Source organism: Arachis ipaensis, chromosome B7 (genome assembly GCF_059453495.1).
Source record: "Arachis ipaensis isolate K30076 ecotype BB chromosome B7, ASM5945349v1, whole genome shotgun sequence".
NCBI lineage: Eukaryota > Viridiplantae > Streptophyta > Magnoliopsida > Fabales > Fabaceae > Arachis > Arachis ipaensis.
Window position 1 is genome coordinate 124,115,476 of NC_142442.1, and position 19,174 is coordinate 124,134,649.

Consider the following 19,174-nt stretch of genomic DNA (forward strand, 5'->3'; position numbering starts at 1 on the left):
ATATATAAACCTTAGATAATGATAAAGCACTTTTATAGTTGAGATGGGAGAGAAAAACATTTTATAAATTTGCAAGATAATTAATAATTCAAGCAGAGATATATGTTAATGAGCTATTGAACCCTCACTGGATTTTGTGTTTACTGTCTAGTCACTCAGTGTTTATTGGGTTAATCACTCTATTCTTCTTTTTATCCTTCCTTTCTATAACTTTGTTCTTCATCTAACCAATCAACAATTATAGAATATAGGTATACAAAAGTCACGAGGTCTTTAATTAAGGTTGTAATGGGGCCAAGGTAAAGGTAAAGGTATATGTATAAGGCTAAGTGAGCTAATTAAGTGAATCCTTAATTAGTCTAAGATCTCACCTAACATACATACTTTGTAAAGCAAAACTTCTTTACCTATGTTCCCACTTTTTTCCACTTTTGATGTTACATGCTCATACTTTAACTTTTGTCCCATGTGCATTTATTTTGCATTTGGGAAATCCTTTTGTATCCCCTTTATTCAAATACTGAAAAATAATTTTTTTTTTATTTATTGCAAATGGTAATTCAATTATTTGATTTTACATGAGTATGCTTCCCAAAAATTCTTATTTTGAATTATTTTATTCTTTTCAATTTTCTACCCTTTGTTTTTATCATCCATGTTCCCAATAGGTTTCCCACACTTAAACAATTACACACTTTCTATCTTAAGCTAACCAAGGATTCAACTTGGGATTTTTATTTTGTTTTTCTGCTTAAGGCTAGTATTGTGGCTTATAGAATAAGAGGGGATTTAAAGGCTCAAGGGGGCTAACAAGGGTGATGTAAAAGGTAGGCCAATTTGGGATAAGTGAGCTAAAATCAAACAATGGCCTCAATCACTCTCTTGGTATGTATTTCTATTCTATAATTGGACATATAGATTAAAACAAAGTAAAGAACATCAGAAAAAAGAAGGGCGGAACACACAGGAATAAAAATTATGGTTTGAATGTAACCATACAATTAAGCTCAAAACTCACAGGCTGTGTGTTCTCTAACTCAGAAATCATATATCAATTATGTATGTCATGCAAGTAAAATTAAAAGTTCCCATTATTCTCAATGTAAAATTTATTTTGAATGACTTTAAAGTTTTAGTTTCTCCTTGATGAAATGTTGTTAACTAACTAACATATAATGCTATATATACAAGGTGTGGGTTGTTTCTATTATGTTCAAGTCTCTAGTTTACTTCCTTTTTATATTTTCAAATTAAACTAAGCTATCTTGTGCTAAAAAGGGTAAACTATACTAATTAATCCACAATTTCTATAACTAATAAGTTGGAATTGCAACTAGACTAAATGGTTAAAATATGAACTAAAAATGCGAAATGCAGAAAATAGAGTATAAATACATGAAAATAGCAATGTATAAGTACTGAGAAAATAAAAATAAAAATAAAGAGAAAAAATATATAAAAATAGCAAAATAAAATGAAAGAGTCTGTAGTGGTTCACCAAAAAATATGTACGCCAGAGATGGCGACCTCCCCACACTTAAAATGAAGCATCGTCCTTGATGCTCACTCAAGCAGGGTGTGAAGGGGTGTCATCACTGGAAGGACGGGTAGCTGGAGTCTCTGTGGTGGTGGTCTGAGGATCTGCCTGCTGCAGAGGAGGTGCTGACTGGATAGGGATCTCTGGGTCTACAGCCTGAATTTGAGGCGGAGCCTCCTGATGTGATGCGGCCTGCTCTGTGCCTGCCTGCGCAGCCTCGCTCTGTGGATGGGTCTCTGCCTCGTGATCATCCGCCTCCTCCTCAGATGCCTCGGATGGTGTGTCAGGCTCGGAGGGGATGTCGCCAGATCGTATCATCAGCTTCAGGTGCTCATAGCGTCGCTTGTTGCGACGCTCTATCTGGTCAAGCCGTCGAAATAGGCGGTGCACTAGGTGATAGATGGGCTCTGAGGCAGGTGGAGGTGCAGTGGTGGTAGCAGGGGTAGCTGTGGAAGAAGAGGGGCCGGCAGATGGTGTGGCTGTCTCAGCAGTAGTAGTGAGGAATGGAGGTCTGTAGCCCAAAGCCAGAAAGTTCCTGCTGTGAGGGATAATCTTCTTGCATTCTGTAGCAGGTGGCTTCTCATCAGCATCCTCCCAAGGCACGTCAGCTCGACGGCCTAGCTGTGTAATCAGATAAGGAAAGGGAAGAGTGCCTCGGACTTGGACCCTGGCCATATAGTACCGGATAAAGCGTGGCAGGTACAGGTCCTTACTCTCCATCACACACCATAGGAGGATGATCATAGCGGCTGGTATCTCAATCTTGTGAGTACTCGGCATAATGAAGTTGCTAAGTATCTGATGCCATAGCCGAGCCTCATCATTCAAGTAAATCCGCTTGATTCCCTTTGACATGGTAGTGTTCTGACCCATAATCCAAGGAACGGTCGGGTCAAGGGCTATCCTGGCCTTGACTACATCCCAATCAAACTTCAGGAAGCGCATATCCTCCTCAGCTCTTTGATAACCATCCAGCTGATCAGATTTAGGCAGAAGTTTCAGAACATCTTCAATGGCCTCTTCAGTGACCAGAATCTGCTTCCCTCTTAGGTTCACTGCATCTAGGGAAGTCTTGAAGTAATTGCAGTAGAATTCTCTTACCACAGATGCATTGACCTCAGTCAGGTTTCTTTCCAGGAAGAACCAGCCTCTTTGTTTGATCTGATCAGAGGTGTATTGTTGGAGTTCTTCTGGGATCTTCAGAGTCCTCTCCAGGTACAGGTTCCTGGAGGTTGCAAACACCGGATACCTCAGCTCACAGTATCGATTTGCAAACTTTACTGGATCAGTAGCAGGGAGTAGCTGGTCGGCCTTTTCCTGCGGGGTAAAGTTCTTCTCCTGCTAGGAGTCATTGTGCATGATATCCATGATGGACATAGTGGATTCTCCTCTTTTACGTTTGCCAGTAGTAGCCTTTGCTTTTCCTTTTCTTTGGCTGGCAGACATCCTGAAAGACAGAAAACCAGGATATAAAAAAAATAGAAAAACAAATAGGCAAATAATCAAAAGAAACACAAAGTGGCAAAGTAGCAATAGAATAAGGAAATTGAGTTAAGCAAATTTGCATTAAGGATTGTATAAGAGTTAGAATACTGAGAAGAAAAATGTCACAATCCAAAATGTACTTCAGTTCAAGTTAATTAGAAAAAGTATCATCAGGCCTTGGTTAGAATGTTAAAAGAAAGTGAAAAATCAGAAGAAAATTTTTTTTGAAAGGTTAGGTTTGGTTAGAAACGAAAAATAGTTTAGGAAGTTAAAATTAGTGAGTTAGTAAAAAGTGGGTAAAGTAAGTGGCATAATGATCGTATTCCAAGTAACAGGTGTTCACAAATAGAAGCTATAGGTAACTCATATCCAAACAAGGAAATTAAGTTGATGATGATTCAGATAGATATAGAAATAGCAAAAATTGGAATCTAAACATCAAAAATGCAGATTAAGAACCAGGAAATCAAAAAGAATAAGAAAGCTTGCCCTGGCATTCATGAATTGATTTGGTAAAAGCAGAGTAAAGCAGAGTTTAAATAACCAAAACCAAAACATGAATGAAAGTAAAAAAAAAAAACAGTTTATAAAAATTTGAGCAGCATTTTGGCTGAAATTGGATTGTCTCGGAAAATAAATAGCAACAGAATAGTTCATATGAATCAAAAGTAAAGCTGCAATTAAATAGTATGAATAAGAAAGAGCATAGCAGCATGAACTTGAAGGGCAGCATATGAACATTACTAACTTCACAACAATAGCAGAATTGCAAATTGATAAAACAAGAAACACGAACAGTGCAATTAAACAGGCCTAAATCCACTAACCACATCCTAGGCTACCTAACAACCTAGAATCCACTACAACATGCATATCTAACTAGCCTAAATATGAACATAAACAGAAAAGTATGAATTAACTACGAATGGAAAGAAGGGTGGCGTTAAGCAGAACCTGGTAGGCGAATTAAGGAGAGTGGGGCAGAGAGGTGGCTGGGGATGGTGGCAGTGGTGTCTGGCGCGGCGGAGGAGGGTGGCGCGGCGGTGGTGACTGCTGTTCGGGGGCAGGGAGGAAAAGGTAAGGGTAATGGAGGTGGGGGGTTAGGGGAAGGAAGGGGGGGCGTGGGTGGCGCTGGGCGGTGACGGCGGCGTGGTAGTGGTGATCGCGGAGGAGGGCAGGGGCGGTGAGGAAGGAAGAAGAAGGAAGAAGAAGAAAGAGAGGGGGGGGGGGAAAGGAAGATGGGTGGGTGGCGGCGGGGTCTGGGTGGTCGGCGGGGTGGCCGTCGGTCGGTGATGGTGGCTGGGTGGTGGTGGTGTGATCGGAGAAGAAGAGAGGAAGGAGAAGGGTTTGGGGGGGGGGGCGAATGGTAGGGTTCGCGTGACGGGGGGGGGTTATAAATTTGAATCCACGCGATCGCGTGGGGCACGCGGTCGTGTGGTTGGGCTGAAATGGTGGTTGACGCAATCGCGTGAGTGGCGCGATCGCATGAAATAGCTAAAGAGTGAATGACGCGATCGCCTGGGGTATGCGATCGCAACGCTGGAAATTGTGCTAAACGCACGCATCCAGCGTCGTTTCAGTGCAACTCTCTGTCTCCTTTTGGGGTGTTGTGTAATCCATGCGATGCGATCACGTCGCTCACGCTATCACGTGGGATTGATGTGGTGCAAGTGACGCGATCGCGTCAGGGATGCGACCGCGTGGGCATTTTGTGCAAAACGCACAATGGCCGCACGATTCCAGCCTAACTTTCTGGTCGTTGGATGTTTACGCTGATCTCCAGATCACGCGGCCGCGTGAATGACGCGGTCGCGTGGGAAGTGTTTTTCGCAACTTGACGCGATCGCATGAATGATGTGGTCGCGTCGCACACCCTCTTTTTTTTTTTTATGCAGGTATGCAATTATGCAGTATGCAAAATGCAATGATTAATATGAATTCGATGCAAAACTCCAGGTTCAATATAATAAAATGAAATAAAACTTGAAAACAAATAAAACTAAATAAAAAAATTGAAAAAGGAACGATCATACTATGGTGGGTTGTCTCCCACACCTAGCACTTTTAGTTAAAGTCCTTAAGTTGGACATTGGATGAGCTTCTTGTTATGGTGGCTTATGCTTGAATTCATCCATAAATCTCCACCATTGCTTGGAATGCCAATAGCCTCCGGGGTCCCAAACCAGGCATGTGAAGCTTTTGAGTAGCTTCAAACAGATTGTCAGGCTCCCGGGGTGATGAATGTCAGCATAGATTCCAGGATCCCAAACTTTGCTTTTAAATCCACCTTCGTCTTGATCTATACTTTTCCATCTGGGCGGTTTAGAAATTAGATTCTCACCAGGATAACCAAACATTTTCCGAGATCCATCCGATTTATCATGATGCCAATCCGTGCACTTCGAGTTGAAGCGTGGAACCTTATTAAACCTTGTGCACCAGCTCTGAGTACGAGCCATTTCCCGCTTACTCTTAAAGCCGCAAAGAGCTCTAAGCTGGCCATCTGTTTCAAGCAAACCATATTCAAGTGGAAAAATAAAGCTAAAGGTTAAGGATTGTACCCACTTGAAGCTTGTATTGGGTGGTAATGGCCTTGGGATAGGTGGTTCCAGTGGTTCTGTGAGTTTTACTCCCTTGTGCTCTTCTGTGAAATTCTTCACTTCTTTGCAAGATTCTTCAAATGTATCCATGTCCTGATCAAAGCCTTCTATGTCTTCCTCGTCACTTAAGTCATAAATTGGAGGTTGAGAGAAATCTACCTCCGCATCATCTTTGTATTCACTTGGGAAAGATTCTTCGATCTCAGAAAATTCACTTGCGGATGCAAGTTCATTACTAGGGGCGCTTGACTTGTGACTATCATCATCAAGAAAACTTGCTTCTTGGATTATTCCGTCTAGTTCTTTATAAAAGACTTGCTCTGGGGGTTGTGTACTATCCTCCTTAGCATCAGTTGTAACGTCCTTGACAGAATTCTCCACAACTCTGGATTTCCATGGAAGTTCAGCGTCTCCTAAGTCTTCAACCAACTCTTCTTCTTGTATAATGACAGCTTCCTTTACTTGTTCTAATACGAAGTTATGCTCTGTCTTGTCCGCTGGAGTTTCTAATATTTCCTTCATGCTACGCCATTCATTAGATTGTCCACATGGGGCTCTGGGAGGCCCTTGAATGTTCGAACGTCTAGAAGATAATTGACTTATTGCTTGCTCTAGTTGATGAAGGGTTGTTTGAAGTTGATCTACTGTTCCCTTGAGGCGAACTTTTGATTCTCGGGGTGATGGATTTGGACGTGGTACATTGGGAAGTGGCGGTGTTTGGGAGTAATTGGATTGGAATCGGGGTAAATGAGGATCATATGGTAGTGAATGGTGAAAAGGAGCTTGTGAGTGTGGTGGTTCAGGGTTGTGTTGAGAGGATGGCCTATAAGCATAGGGTGGGGCTTGTTGGTAACTACGAGGTTGTCCACCATGTATATTGCCTTGGTATGCATTGCAGAATGGTCTTTGTCCATGATATCTTGGAGGGTATTGCTGCCTAAAGGGTTGATCAGATCCTCTTGGCTCCATCCATCTTTGATTGCTCTGACCTTGATGCATGTTCCTGTTATAACTTTCATTCCTTTCAACAATATTAGAACCAAACTCAAAGCGAGAGGGGTGAGAATTCATAGTGACTAATAAAAATAAAAGGAAAAAAAAAAGGCAAGTAAAAGAAAAATATTTACAATAACCAATAATAAAGCACACGATTGCAATTCCCCGGCAACGGCGCCATTTTTTTTGACGTTAGGATTTTTGCTAGTAAAGAATTTTATAAAAATAGTCGCGTTGTAGATATAGATTCTAAACCAACAGAAATCCCTTCGTACAAACGTTTTGGTTGTCACAAGTAACAAACCCCTAAATAAATTGATAACCGAAGTATTTAAACCTCGGGTCGTCTTCTTAAGGAATTGCAGGGAAGTATGTTCTTATTATTGGTTATGAATATTGTAAATTGGGGTTTTGAAGATGAGGAACAAGTAATTTAAATTGTAATTAAAATAAGTAAATGACTGTAATTTAAATAAATAACTGTAAAATAAACTTTTGGCAATGTATAAGAAATTAGAAGTCCTATCCTAGTTATCCTTATCAATGATGATGAAAATTGAATCTTAATTCCACTCAATTAGTTTGATCTTCGAATCCTAGTTAATCCCTAAAGGAAGATTGGGATTATTGAAGTTCAGTTCAATTAGCAAAGATAACAATTATCAATCATGCTTGAGTTTGATAATTCCCGAGTTACTGATTTCTTAACCAAGACCAAAAGGAGAAAAGTGAATCTACTGGAATAAAAATGTCTTCAGATGAGAATAACAATAATGTAAATAAAAGAAAGCAATAATAAACTGAAATACCTCAAATAACATTAATTCAAAGAGTAATATGTAACATAGAAGAATTCATAAATAAAATTGGAGAAATAATAAAAAGGAATATTGAACCTGATAAAAAGAGATAATCCTGAAAGCGCATAGAATCCTAATCTAAATCCTAATCCTAAAGAGAGAGGAGAGAATCTCCCTCTTAAAACTAGATCTAAATCATGGAAAACTAACTAATTGGAGACTCTCCTTGAATGTATGCATTCTCCCACTTCATGACCTCTGGTCTATGCCTTCTGGACTTGGATTTGGGCCAAAAAGGGCTTCAGAATTCGCTATGAGCGTTTTCTGCAATTTCTGGTGCGTGGCCTCTGTCACGCGTCCGCGTGGGTCATGCGGTCGCGTCATTGAGATTTTTTCCTTGTCACGCGGTCACGTCAGTCATGCGGCCGCGTCATATGTGTTTTACTCGAGGCGCGCAGTCGCGTCGCCCATGCGATCGCGTGGCTGCCAGTTTCTTCAAAAGCTCCGTTTTATGATTTCCTTCCTATTTTGTATGTTTCCTTTCCATCCTTTAAGTCATTCCTGCCTTAGAAGATCTAAAACTACTCAACACACGAATCACGGTATCGAATGGAAATAAAGGGTAATCAAAATAATTATTTTTAAGCATAGGAAACATGTTTTTCACATACATCACATAATAAGGAAGGGAAAGTAAAACCATGCAATTAATATGAATAAGTGGGTGAAGGATTGAATAAATCACTCAGATTAAGCACAAAATATATCATAAAATATGGGTTTATCAGGCATGCCTAAGGGCTTCCTACCTAACTTACAGCGCTCACTCCTATCCAACCAATTCATAAATTAGAATAATAAAGCAACATCTAATCCACCCTGTCTCAACTTCCGTCATCTCATATCAGAAACTACCCTCATCATGCCTCCACCAAAGAGGGTCTCTCAGGTAAACAAACACATACAAGGCAAATAAAGAAATCACAGGTAGAATTCAGGTACAACAAGTAAAACAAGTAATAGATAAACATGGCTAAGCAATTAGGCAAACCAAAACAAATGCACACTCAATCAAAACATACAAATGCATATGATGCATGCCTGTTCTATGGCTGATGAGTCTCATCTGTCGATTATATAGCCAACTCGACATGTCTTGGTAGTTAACCATTGGAAAGTCCCTCTGTGCGCGCATCCCAAACTTAAAAATAATATCCATGGAGTCAAACTCCAAGCTCAAATATAATATTTCGTGGAGTCAAATTCCAAACTCAATAATATTCCATGGAGTTAAACTCCAAGCTCATTAATATTCCATGGAGTCAAACTCCAAACTCAATGATATTCCATGGAGTCAAATTCTAAACTCAAATATAATATAATATTCAAAATCCATATATATATGCATGCCCATGGGAAACTCGGGGAGTTAAAGTTCCCGGTCACATCTTGCGACAGGGAGTTAACAGAGTATCGAGTCTCATTCTGGAGCAAGTGGTGGCAAGCCACTGCGTCTACCCAAGGAAACTCGTGTCTCAGATAATTCAAATTCATAATCCATATCAACAATTCAATCATAATTTATCAATATCCACATCATTCTCAATCTAATCTCATTTATCACTATACCTCGATCATACTCAATCATTATCCTCTTCCTTAATATTGAAATCACCATCAAACTTCCATCAAACCAATTGTCACTAATTACATCTTAATTCAAACATAACCTTTAAACTTATTCACTTATCCCTAAACTCTTAAAATTATACTTAAATTACTGTTTTAAAGTCTTTAGGTAGTTAATCAAATCTCTTTTCGTTATTATTAAAAATCAAATGAATTAAAATCACCATTTGACCAAATCAAGGAAATTTGACCCTCCTTAAAATCTGTAAAAGTATTCATAACTTATCTCTTCTGATAATTATTTCAAATCAAATTCATTTTCGAAATCATAACCAAAACTCCTTCAAATTCTTAGAAAAATTTCGTCAGCACCTCCCCTAAAAATTGGAATTTGCCACCCATCACGAGTCCCCTCTTTTCAACCTCAACTCAATCAAAACCAATATTTTAAGTCAACGTTTCCAAATCTGTCATTCAAAACCAATCATTTTCATTTTCAATCTAAAATTCCAAAATCAGCGTATTCCACCAATTTTACCAGAAACTCAGAAAACAACCAATCACTAATAAATATAACCTTTCAATCACAACAGAAAATCATTTACATCCCAGACATTCATCTATTTGCATTAATCTACTAAACTTATCAGAAGCTCAGCGACATAACCCACAACGACGACGACAGCTGGGAAGTGACAGAACTCCCACGAAGCTCCATGTCCTCTCTCATATTCGCGTGTTCTATTTTTCATAGTGATGGCGGCGCAGGAGCAGCTGTGGTAGGACGCGGCGGCATGGAACGGTGACACCCCTCACAACGTTGATGGCGGCGGGCTTGCGGCTCCACACAATGGCAACAGAGGTTTCTTCCTCTCCTTCTTGTCACAGTTCCCTCGCGAGTCTCCCTCTTAGTGACAGCGACGGTCTCGACGATAGCTGGCTCAAGGCGAGGCGACGTAGACAGCCTCAGACAATGACAGTGGCAGCTCCCTCCTCGCGGTCTTTGGCTTGCGTCTCCTTTCCGTGTCAGTTCCAGCGACGATGGTGGCGAGCAATTCGGCGACGACTGGGCGACGACAATGCAACGACTCCTTCTTTCTTCTCCTCCCTTCCCATCCTCAGCTCTCCCCTCCTCTTCGACCTCTTTCTTCTATGTTTTTCCTTTTCCTTGTTTTTTTTCTTTCTTTTCCCTCTCTGTCTTTTCTTTTCTCTTTTCCTTCCTTTCATTTCCCAACTGTGTATGCATATATGTTAGGAGTGGCGGTGAGGGTGAGTGGCAGTTAGGATTTGTGGAGTTTAATTTGAAAATTAGGGTTTAATTTGGGACAAAAGTGAAATTAGGAATTTTGGGTAAATTGAGGTTTAGTAAATTTTAATAAAATTATAGTATATTGTATAAATATAAAATCTAATTTAATTTCTTAAAATTATTTTAAAAATATTATTTATTTATCAATTTGATAATTGGCTTTTAATTAAGTATTCTAATTTAAAATATAAGATAATATAATTAATTATTTTTGTTTATAAAAATTAAAATATTAAATTCCGAAATCTCAATTATTTAAACCAAATCATATAAAATTCTTATTATTTTATATTTGCTAAATTTTATAATTTAAATATAGAAAATAATTCAATAATTATAAAATCAGATAAAATCTTAAATTATTTTAAACTCAATTAATCAAAATTTGCTTTAATTATCTTTAATAAAATAATTTCTGAGATTAAAGTACTTAATGAATAGATAAATCGAAATTAGCTCTTAATAAGATTTCCCAAAATTTTTGGGTCTTACAATAATACTTATAAAAAGATACTTACAACAAAAATTTTAAAACTTTATAAAATATTTAATCATTATAGTTATAAAAATTTTAGTTGTAATTTTTACAAGACGCATGAACACAATAATTTTTTTTAAATTATAAAATTGCTTATAATGATTGTAAAAGGAAAGCTTACAATAAAAATTTGTATATATCTGTAGTTTGTATTATTTCTTTAGCTCTTCGTACACACTAAATTATTTATTTTAACGATTTATGTAAGCATTTTTGTCATAGTAAATCGCTCTGGTTTATCCACAGCCTCTTTTACTTGTTAAATCGTTTTGACTTACCACAATTTATATAATGTGCACGTTAATTACTAAGTTATTGCGAGTAAAAATTTACTATTATGAAGTACTAAATTGTTGTGGCTTACAGCCACATATGTAACTGAATTTAATTAAGAACAAACATGTAATATTGTAAATTATTGGGCCAACCGTGGAGAGCTCTCGATTACCGGAGAGATTTCGGGGAGAAATTAAGCGAGAAAAGACACCACATCCAATTCATAACCTTAAGGTTTCAAGTTAATGGGTCTCTCATCTTATTAACTCCTCACTCTTTGCTTTCTTTGATGTGGGACTAACTTCAACACTCCTCACACTTGCAACACTAACAATCTCCCCCTCAAGTGTGTGTCTCTACATCAAGCATCAACTCCCCTCTAACTCCTCCACCACATATGAGTATTCGTCCATCACACCGCCGCAAAACACCGTGGGACACGCCGTTTGGACCACCTTTGCCGGGAAGACTTTAGCTCCTCCACCACATATGAGTATTCATCCATCACACCATCGCAAAACACCACAGGACACGCCGCTCGGACCACCTTTGCCGGGAAGACTTTCGATACTTCACCTTGAATACTCCTTAAAACCAGACCGATTAAACCAGGCTCTAATACCACTTGTTGGGCTAACTGTGGAGAGCTCTCGATCATCGGAGAGACTTCGGGGAGGAATCAAGCGAGAGAACATAAGATGAGAAGACATCACATCCAACTCAAAACCTTAAGGTGTCAAGTTAATGGGTCTCTCATCTTATAAACTCCTCACTCTTCCTTGCTTTCTTTGATGTGGGACTAACTTCAACACTCCTCACACTTGCAACACTAACAATCTCCCCCTGAAGTGTGAGTCTCCACATCAAGCATCAACTCCCTTCTAGCTCCTCCACCACATATGAGTATTCGTCCATCACACCGCCGCAAAACACCGTGGGACACGCCGCCCAGACCACCTTTGCTGGAAAGACCTTTGATGCTTCACCTTGAATACTCCTTAAAACCAGACCGATTAAACCAGGCTCTGATACCACTTGTTGGGCCAACCGTGGAGAGCTCTCGATCACCGGGGAGACTTCGGGGAAGAATCAAGTGAGAGAACATAAGATGAGAAGACACCATATCCAACTCAAAACCTTAAGGTATCAAGTTAATGGGTCTCTCATCTTATAAACTCCTCACTCTTCCTTGCTTTCTTTGATGTGGGACTAACTTCAACACTCCTCACACTTGCAACACTAACAATCTCCCCTTCAAGTGTGAGTCTCCACATCAAGCATCAACTCCCCTCTAGATCCTCCACCACATATGAGTATTCATCCATCACACCGCCGCAAAACACCGCGGGACACGCCGCCCGGACCACCTTTGCCGGGAAGACTTTAGCTTCTCTACCACATATGAGTATTCATCCATCACACCGCCGCAAAACACCGCGGGACACGCCGCTTGGACAACCTTTGCCGGGAAGACTTCGATGCTTCATCTTGAATACTCCTTAAAACCAGACCGATTAAACCAGGCTCTGATACCACTTGTTGGGCCAACCGTGGAGAGCTCTCGATCACCGGAGAGACTTCAGAGAGGAATCAAGCGAGAGAACATAAGATGAGAAGACACCACATCTAACTCAAAACCTTAAGGTGTCAAGTTAATGGGTCTCTCATCTTATAAACTCCTCACTCTTCCTTACTTTCTTTGATGTGGAACTAACTTCAACACTCCTCACACTTGCAACACTAACAATCTCCCCCTCAAGTGTGAGTCTCCACATCAAGCATCAATTCTCCTCTAGCTCCTCCACCACATATGAGTATTCGTCCATCACACCGCCGCAAAACATCGCGGGACACGCCACCCGGACCACCTTTGCCGGGAAGACTTTAGCTTCTCTACCACATATGAGTATTCGTCCATCACACCGCCGCAAAACATCGTGGGACACGCCATCCGGACCACCTTTGCCATGAAGACTTTCGATACTTCACCTTGAATACTCCTTAAAACCAGACCGATTAAACCATCGGCTCTGATACCACTTTGTTGGGAAAAACTCAACACAGGTTCAAACAAGAAGCTGTCTAACAGCGGAAGTACCAAAAATAATTTTTTCACAACCTGTGCGATTAAATAGGCAATACCAAAGATACTCCAAGTAGCAAATATAATGGCAGTAATTAAATAACCAGACACCAGAATTTTAACGTGGGAAAACTCCCCAAAAGAGGGACAAAAAACCCACGGGACCTAGTCCAGTAAAACCTTCTACTATCAGAGTAATGGGTACACAAACAGACTTTCTAGTGACACTAGGCATTGATGAATGGATTTTTGCTAGTAAAAAATTCACAATAAATTCCTGTTGCAAGAATAGTTTCTAAACCAACAATAATCCTTTCATATAAAAATTTGGTTGTCACTAAAACAAACCCAATAAAATTAAACCGAAGTATTTAAACCTTGGGTCATCTCTCAAGGAATTACAAGGAAGTGTTTTTACTATTGGTTGTGGAAAAGTATCTTTTTGAGTTTTTGAAATAAAGAAGAAAGAAATAAAATGGCAAGAAATTAAATTAATAACTAAAAAAACTATTGGCAAGATATGAGAACTAGAAGTCCTATCCTAGTTGTCCTTATCAATTGTGATGAGAATTGTCCATTGCTCCCACGTAGTTAACCTCTAACTATGAAGGAAAGTCAAGTGGATGAATTAATTTGATTCCTCAAGTCCTAGTCAACTCCTAAGGAAAGATTAGCTTTAGAGAGATTCAAATCAACTAGCAACTTTCAATTATAAATCAACAAAAGAGTTTGATAACTCAAGAGTCTCCAATTACTCTACCAAAGCCAAGAGGAGAAAAATCTAATTTAAGACCCTACCAAGCATTTTATCAAACACTTGGAAGGCACAACATAAAAGCATAGAAAAGCAATAAGAGATAATAAAATCCAAACAATCAATTGCAAGCATCAATGATATCAAATAATGAAAGAAGCAATAAACATGAAATACCTCAAATTGCATTAAATAGAAAATCAAATCTAACATGAGAATTCATAAACTAAATTGGCAACATAAAGTAATCAACAAGGGAAATAAACTAAAATTCTAGAACAAATAAGAGTAGAAGAGAAACTAAATTGAAATAGAGTAGAAATCTAAAATTGAAAATAGCTAAACCTAAGAATCCTAAAACCTAGAGAGAGGAGAGGCCTCTCTCTCTAGAAAACTACATCTAAAACCTAAAATTATATGAATGAAAGTTGTGTGTCTATGAATGAATGATTGTTTTGATTCTCCCACTCTGCAACCTCTAATCTGTATTTTCAGGCTTGGAACTGGGCCAAAAATAGCCCAGAAATCGCCCCATCATTTTCTGATACGTCCAACATGTGGCTCTGTCACGCGTACGCGTCATCCACGCGTACACGTCGCTGAACTTTCGCAAGGTCACGCGTACGCACGATGCACGCATTCGCATCATCTAGCTGCATGGCAACTATGGCAAATTGTATATCATTTTGAAGCTCCGGATGTTAGCTTTCCAACGCAATTAGAACTGCCTCTTTTGGACCTCTATAGCTCAAGTTATGGTTGATTTAGTACGATGAGGTCAGGCTTGACAACTCAGCAATTCCTTCAATTTCTTGTATTCCTTCCACTTTTGCATGCTTCCTTTCCATCCTCTAAGCCATTCCTGCCCTATAAACCCTGAAATCACTTAACACACATATTAATGTATCGAATGGTAATAAGAGAGGATTAATAATTAGCAATTTTAAGGTTAAAGAAGCATGTTTTCAATCAAAGCACAGAATTAGGAAGGAAAATATAAAACATGCAATTTATATGCATACGTGTGAGAATAATGGATAAAATCATCTCAATTTAGCATAAAATGCACAACAAAATAGTGGTGCATCAAATCTCCCTACACTTAAATATTAGCATGTCCTCATGCTAAGCTCAAGATAAGCTATAAAAGAGTGAAGATGAATGGTAAAACTTATGAAATGCAACCTATCTATATGAATGAAACTAAATGCAAAAATACTTTTACCTACTTGGTTAAAAGTAAACAAATTCTCCAAGACAAACATAAATTAGATTCCACTAAGTCAAATCACACAATAAGAGACAAGTAAACTTGTAAGAAGATAGCTTATGAAAGCCGGGAACATAGAATCAAGCATTGAACCCTCACTGGAAGTGTATATGGATTCTAATCTCTCAGGTGTCTAGGGTTAATCCACTCTAATCTCCTCTAGTCATGTTTTCTAAAACTTTGTTCTTCATCTAACCAATCAACAAATATTTAATGTACAAATGCAAACGTCATGAGGGCTTTTTAAGGTTGTAATGGGGTTAAGGTAAGGGTGAGGATACATGTATGGCCAAGTGAGTTATACTTTGAATCTTTGACTAACCTAAATTCTCACCTAACACACACACATACTCTATATAATTCTAAAATCATGCCTAGCTACCCAAAATCTCACTTTTGTATATTTCACATACTCATGCATCAATTTTTAATTCCATCATATGTGCATTGATCTTTTTATTGAACTTAGCATTGGGGTGATTTTATTCCCTATTCATTTATTTCTTTTCTTTTCTCTTTCTCTCTCTCTCTCTCTCTCTCTCTCTCTCTCTCTCTCTCTTTTTAATCATAAATGAAAACATAATATATCAATGCATATGATTTTTCTTATTTCACATGAGTAAGCACCCAAATTTCCAATATTTATCAGTAAAAACACAACACATTCTCATCAACCCAAGTTCTCACATTTTTCCACACTTAGTTGACACACACTATCTTAAGCTAACCAAAGATTCAAATCAGGTAATTAATTGTTTTTCCGCTTAAGGCTAGTGATGTGATAATATAAAGAACAAATGGGGATTAACAGGATCAAAGTGGCAATCAAAGGTGAATGAAATGGTAGGTTATTTGGGGTAAGTGAGTTAATAACAAATGATGGCCTCAATCATATGTATGCTTGCAAATACACTAAATAATGGACATTAGAATGGAACAAACTATAGATTGCAATCATAGAGAAGAGAACACACAAGAATAAAAATCATGGTTAAATAATGTAACCATATAATTAAGCTCAAAATCTCACAGGGTGTGTGTTCTTAGCTCAGAAAACCATATTCCAAATTAAAATCTTCAAACAAGTTTAACATAAAAAGTTTTAATTTAAATTAGTGAAATGTTATAAAAAGGGTCTTGAAAAAGAACTCAGTCACTTCAACCAAGTAATGGTAATAAAATATGCACAAAATCTGACAAACATGTAATCAAACATGCAAATGCAACAATGAACTAACAAAGAAAATAAAACATTGGTATTGAGAAGAAAAATGAATAACCCACGGAAGTCGGTATCGACCTCCCCACACTTAAAGATTGCACCATCCTCGGTGCATGCTGAGATGTGCAAGTGGACGGGTTGCTAAACTGATGCTTTTCTCCAAAGATTGTGCAAATGGACTTGTCTGTCGCCCCATTGAGAAGCTTCTCCTTTTCCTTCTCGGTGGCCATCCTGAAAGAAGAGAAAAAGGGAGAAAAGTAACCCAGAAACAAAGATAAGAAAACAAATAAAGTATGGGTGGTTAATGCCAAATAATGAGGGTCTCAACTACATGGTAGCTACAATATACAAGTGAGAAAAATAGTAGAAGCACATGGCATATCAATAGTACAAAAATTACAACGATGGGGAAGAGAGCGGGTTATGAAAGATAGTATAAGTGCATATTAATGAAAATGGAATACAAGTGTCAGAAAAATTTAGCATTGACCTATGAGTAATAATACCCAAAAAATTAAAACAAGTCACGAAGCACCAGAATAATGCAAGAGATATTCAACAGTTGAGCAAGAAAATTCAACACTGATGAGCGGATAATTTATACACTTTTTGGCATTGTTTTTACATAGTTTTTAATATGATTTAGTTTGTTTTTAGTATATTTTTATTAGTTTTTAATTAAAAATCATATTTCTGGACTTTACTAGGAGTTTGTATATTTTTCTGTGATTTCAGGTATTTTCTGACTGAAATTGAAGGACTTGAGCAAAAATCTGATTCAGAGGCTAAAGAAAGACTGCAGATGCTGTTGGATTCTGACCTCCCTGCACTCAAAGTGGATTTTCTGGAGCTACAGAAACCCAATTGGCGCGCTCTCAATTGTTTTGGAAAGTAAACATCCAGGGCTTTCCAGCAATATATAATAGTCCATACTTTGCCCAAGTTTAGATGATGCAAACTGGCGTTTAACGCCAGCTTTCTGCCCTATTCTGGCGTTAAACGCCATAAACAAATTGCAAAGCAGAGTTAAACGCCAGAAACAAGCTATAAACTGGCGTTCAACTCTAAGGAAGACCTCTACATGTGAAAGATTCAACGCTCAGCCCAAGCACACACCAAGTGGGCCCGGAAGTGGATTTCTGCATCATTTACTCATTTCTGTAAACCCTAGTAACTAGTTTAGTATAAATAGGACTTTTTACTATTGTATTCAGAGTTTTTTGACCACCTTTAGGGTCTTGGTTATTCTGGTTTCCTCTCTGGGGCCGAAGCCAATGAACACTATTATCACCTATGTATTTTTAATGGTGGAGTTTCTACACACCATAGATTAAGGTGTGGAGCTCTGCTGTTCCTCATGAATTAATGCAAAGTACTATTGTTTTTCTATTCAACTCAAGCCTATTTCTTCTCTAAGATATTCATTCGCACACAAGAACATGATGAATGTGATGATTATGTGACGCTCATCACCATTCTCACTTATGAATGCGTGCCTGACAAACACTTCCGTTCTACATGAAAACAAGCTTGAATGCATATCTTTTAGCCTCCTGATCTACGATCAGAGTCTTCGTGGTATAGGCTAGAATTATTGGCGGCCATTCTTGAGATCCAGAAAGTCTAAACCTTGTCTGTGGTATTCCGAGTAAGATCTGGGAAGGGATGGCTGTGACGAGTTTCAAACTCGCGAGTGCTGGGCGTAGTGACAGATGCAAAAGGATCACTGGATCCTATTCCAGCATGATCGAGAACTGACAGATGATTAGCCATGCGATGACAGCGCATTTGGACCATTTTCACTGAGAGGACGGGATGTAGCCATTGACAACGGTGATGCCCAACATACAGCTTGCCATAGAAAGGAGTATGAAGGATTGGATGGAGGCAGTAGAAAAGCAGAGATTCAGAAGGAACAAAGCATCTCCATACGCTTATCTGAAATTCTCACCAATGAATTACATAAGTATCTCTATCTTTATTTTACATTTTATTTATCTTTTAATTATTAAAACTCTATAACCATTTGAATCCGCTTGACTGAGATTTACAAGGTGACCATAGCTTGCTTCAAGCCGACAATCTCCGTGGGATCGACCCTTACTCACGTAAGGTTTATTACTTGGACGACCCAGTGCACTTGCTGGTTAGTTGTGCGAAGTTGTGAAAAAGAACTAAGATTATGAACGTGCGTATTAAGTTTGTGGCGCCGTTACCAAGGAATGAACAATCACGATTTCGTGCACCAAGTTTTTGGCGCCGTTGCCGGGGATTGTTCGAGTTTGGACAACTGACGGTTCATCTTGTTGCTCAGATTAGGTAATTTTATTTTAATTTTAAGTTTTTGTTTTTATTCTTTTTATTTTTGAAAAATTTTCAAAAAAAAAAAAAATTATTCTATGGCTTCAGAATTTTTAAGAATGAATTCTAGAGTTTCATGATGATCTGTTGAAGTCTGGCTGGCTGTTAAGCCATGTCTAATCCTTTGGACCGAGGTTTCAACTATCATTAGAGAAGAGCTTCTTTGTCTTTCTCAGCAATTTAGCTTTTGTGTGTAATGAGATGCTAAGCTTGGCTGGCCATTGGTCATGTCTACTGTTTTGGACCGGAGCTTTCACTGAAAGCTTGGCTAGCTAGTGAGCCATGTCTAATTTCTGGACCGGAGTTTTAGACTA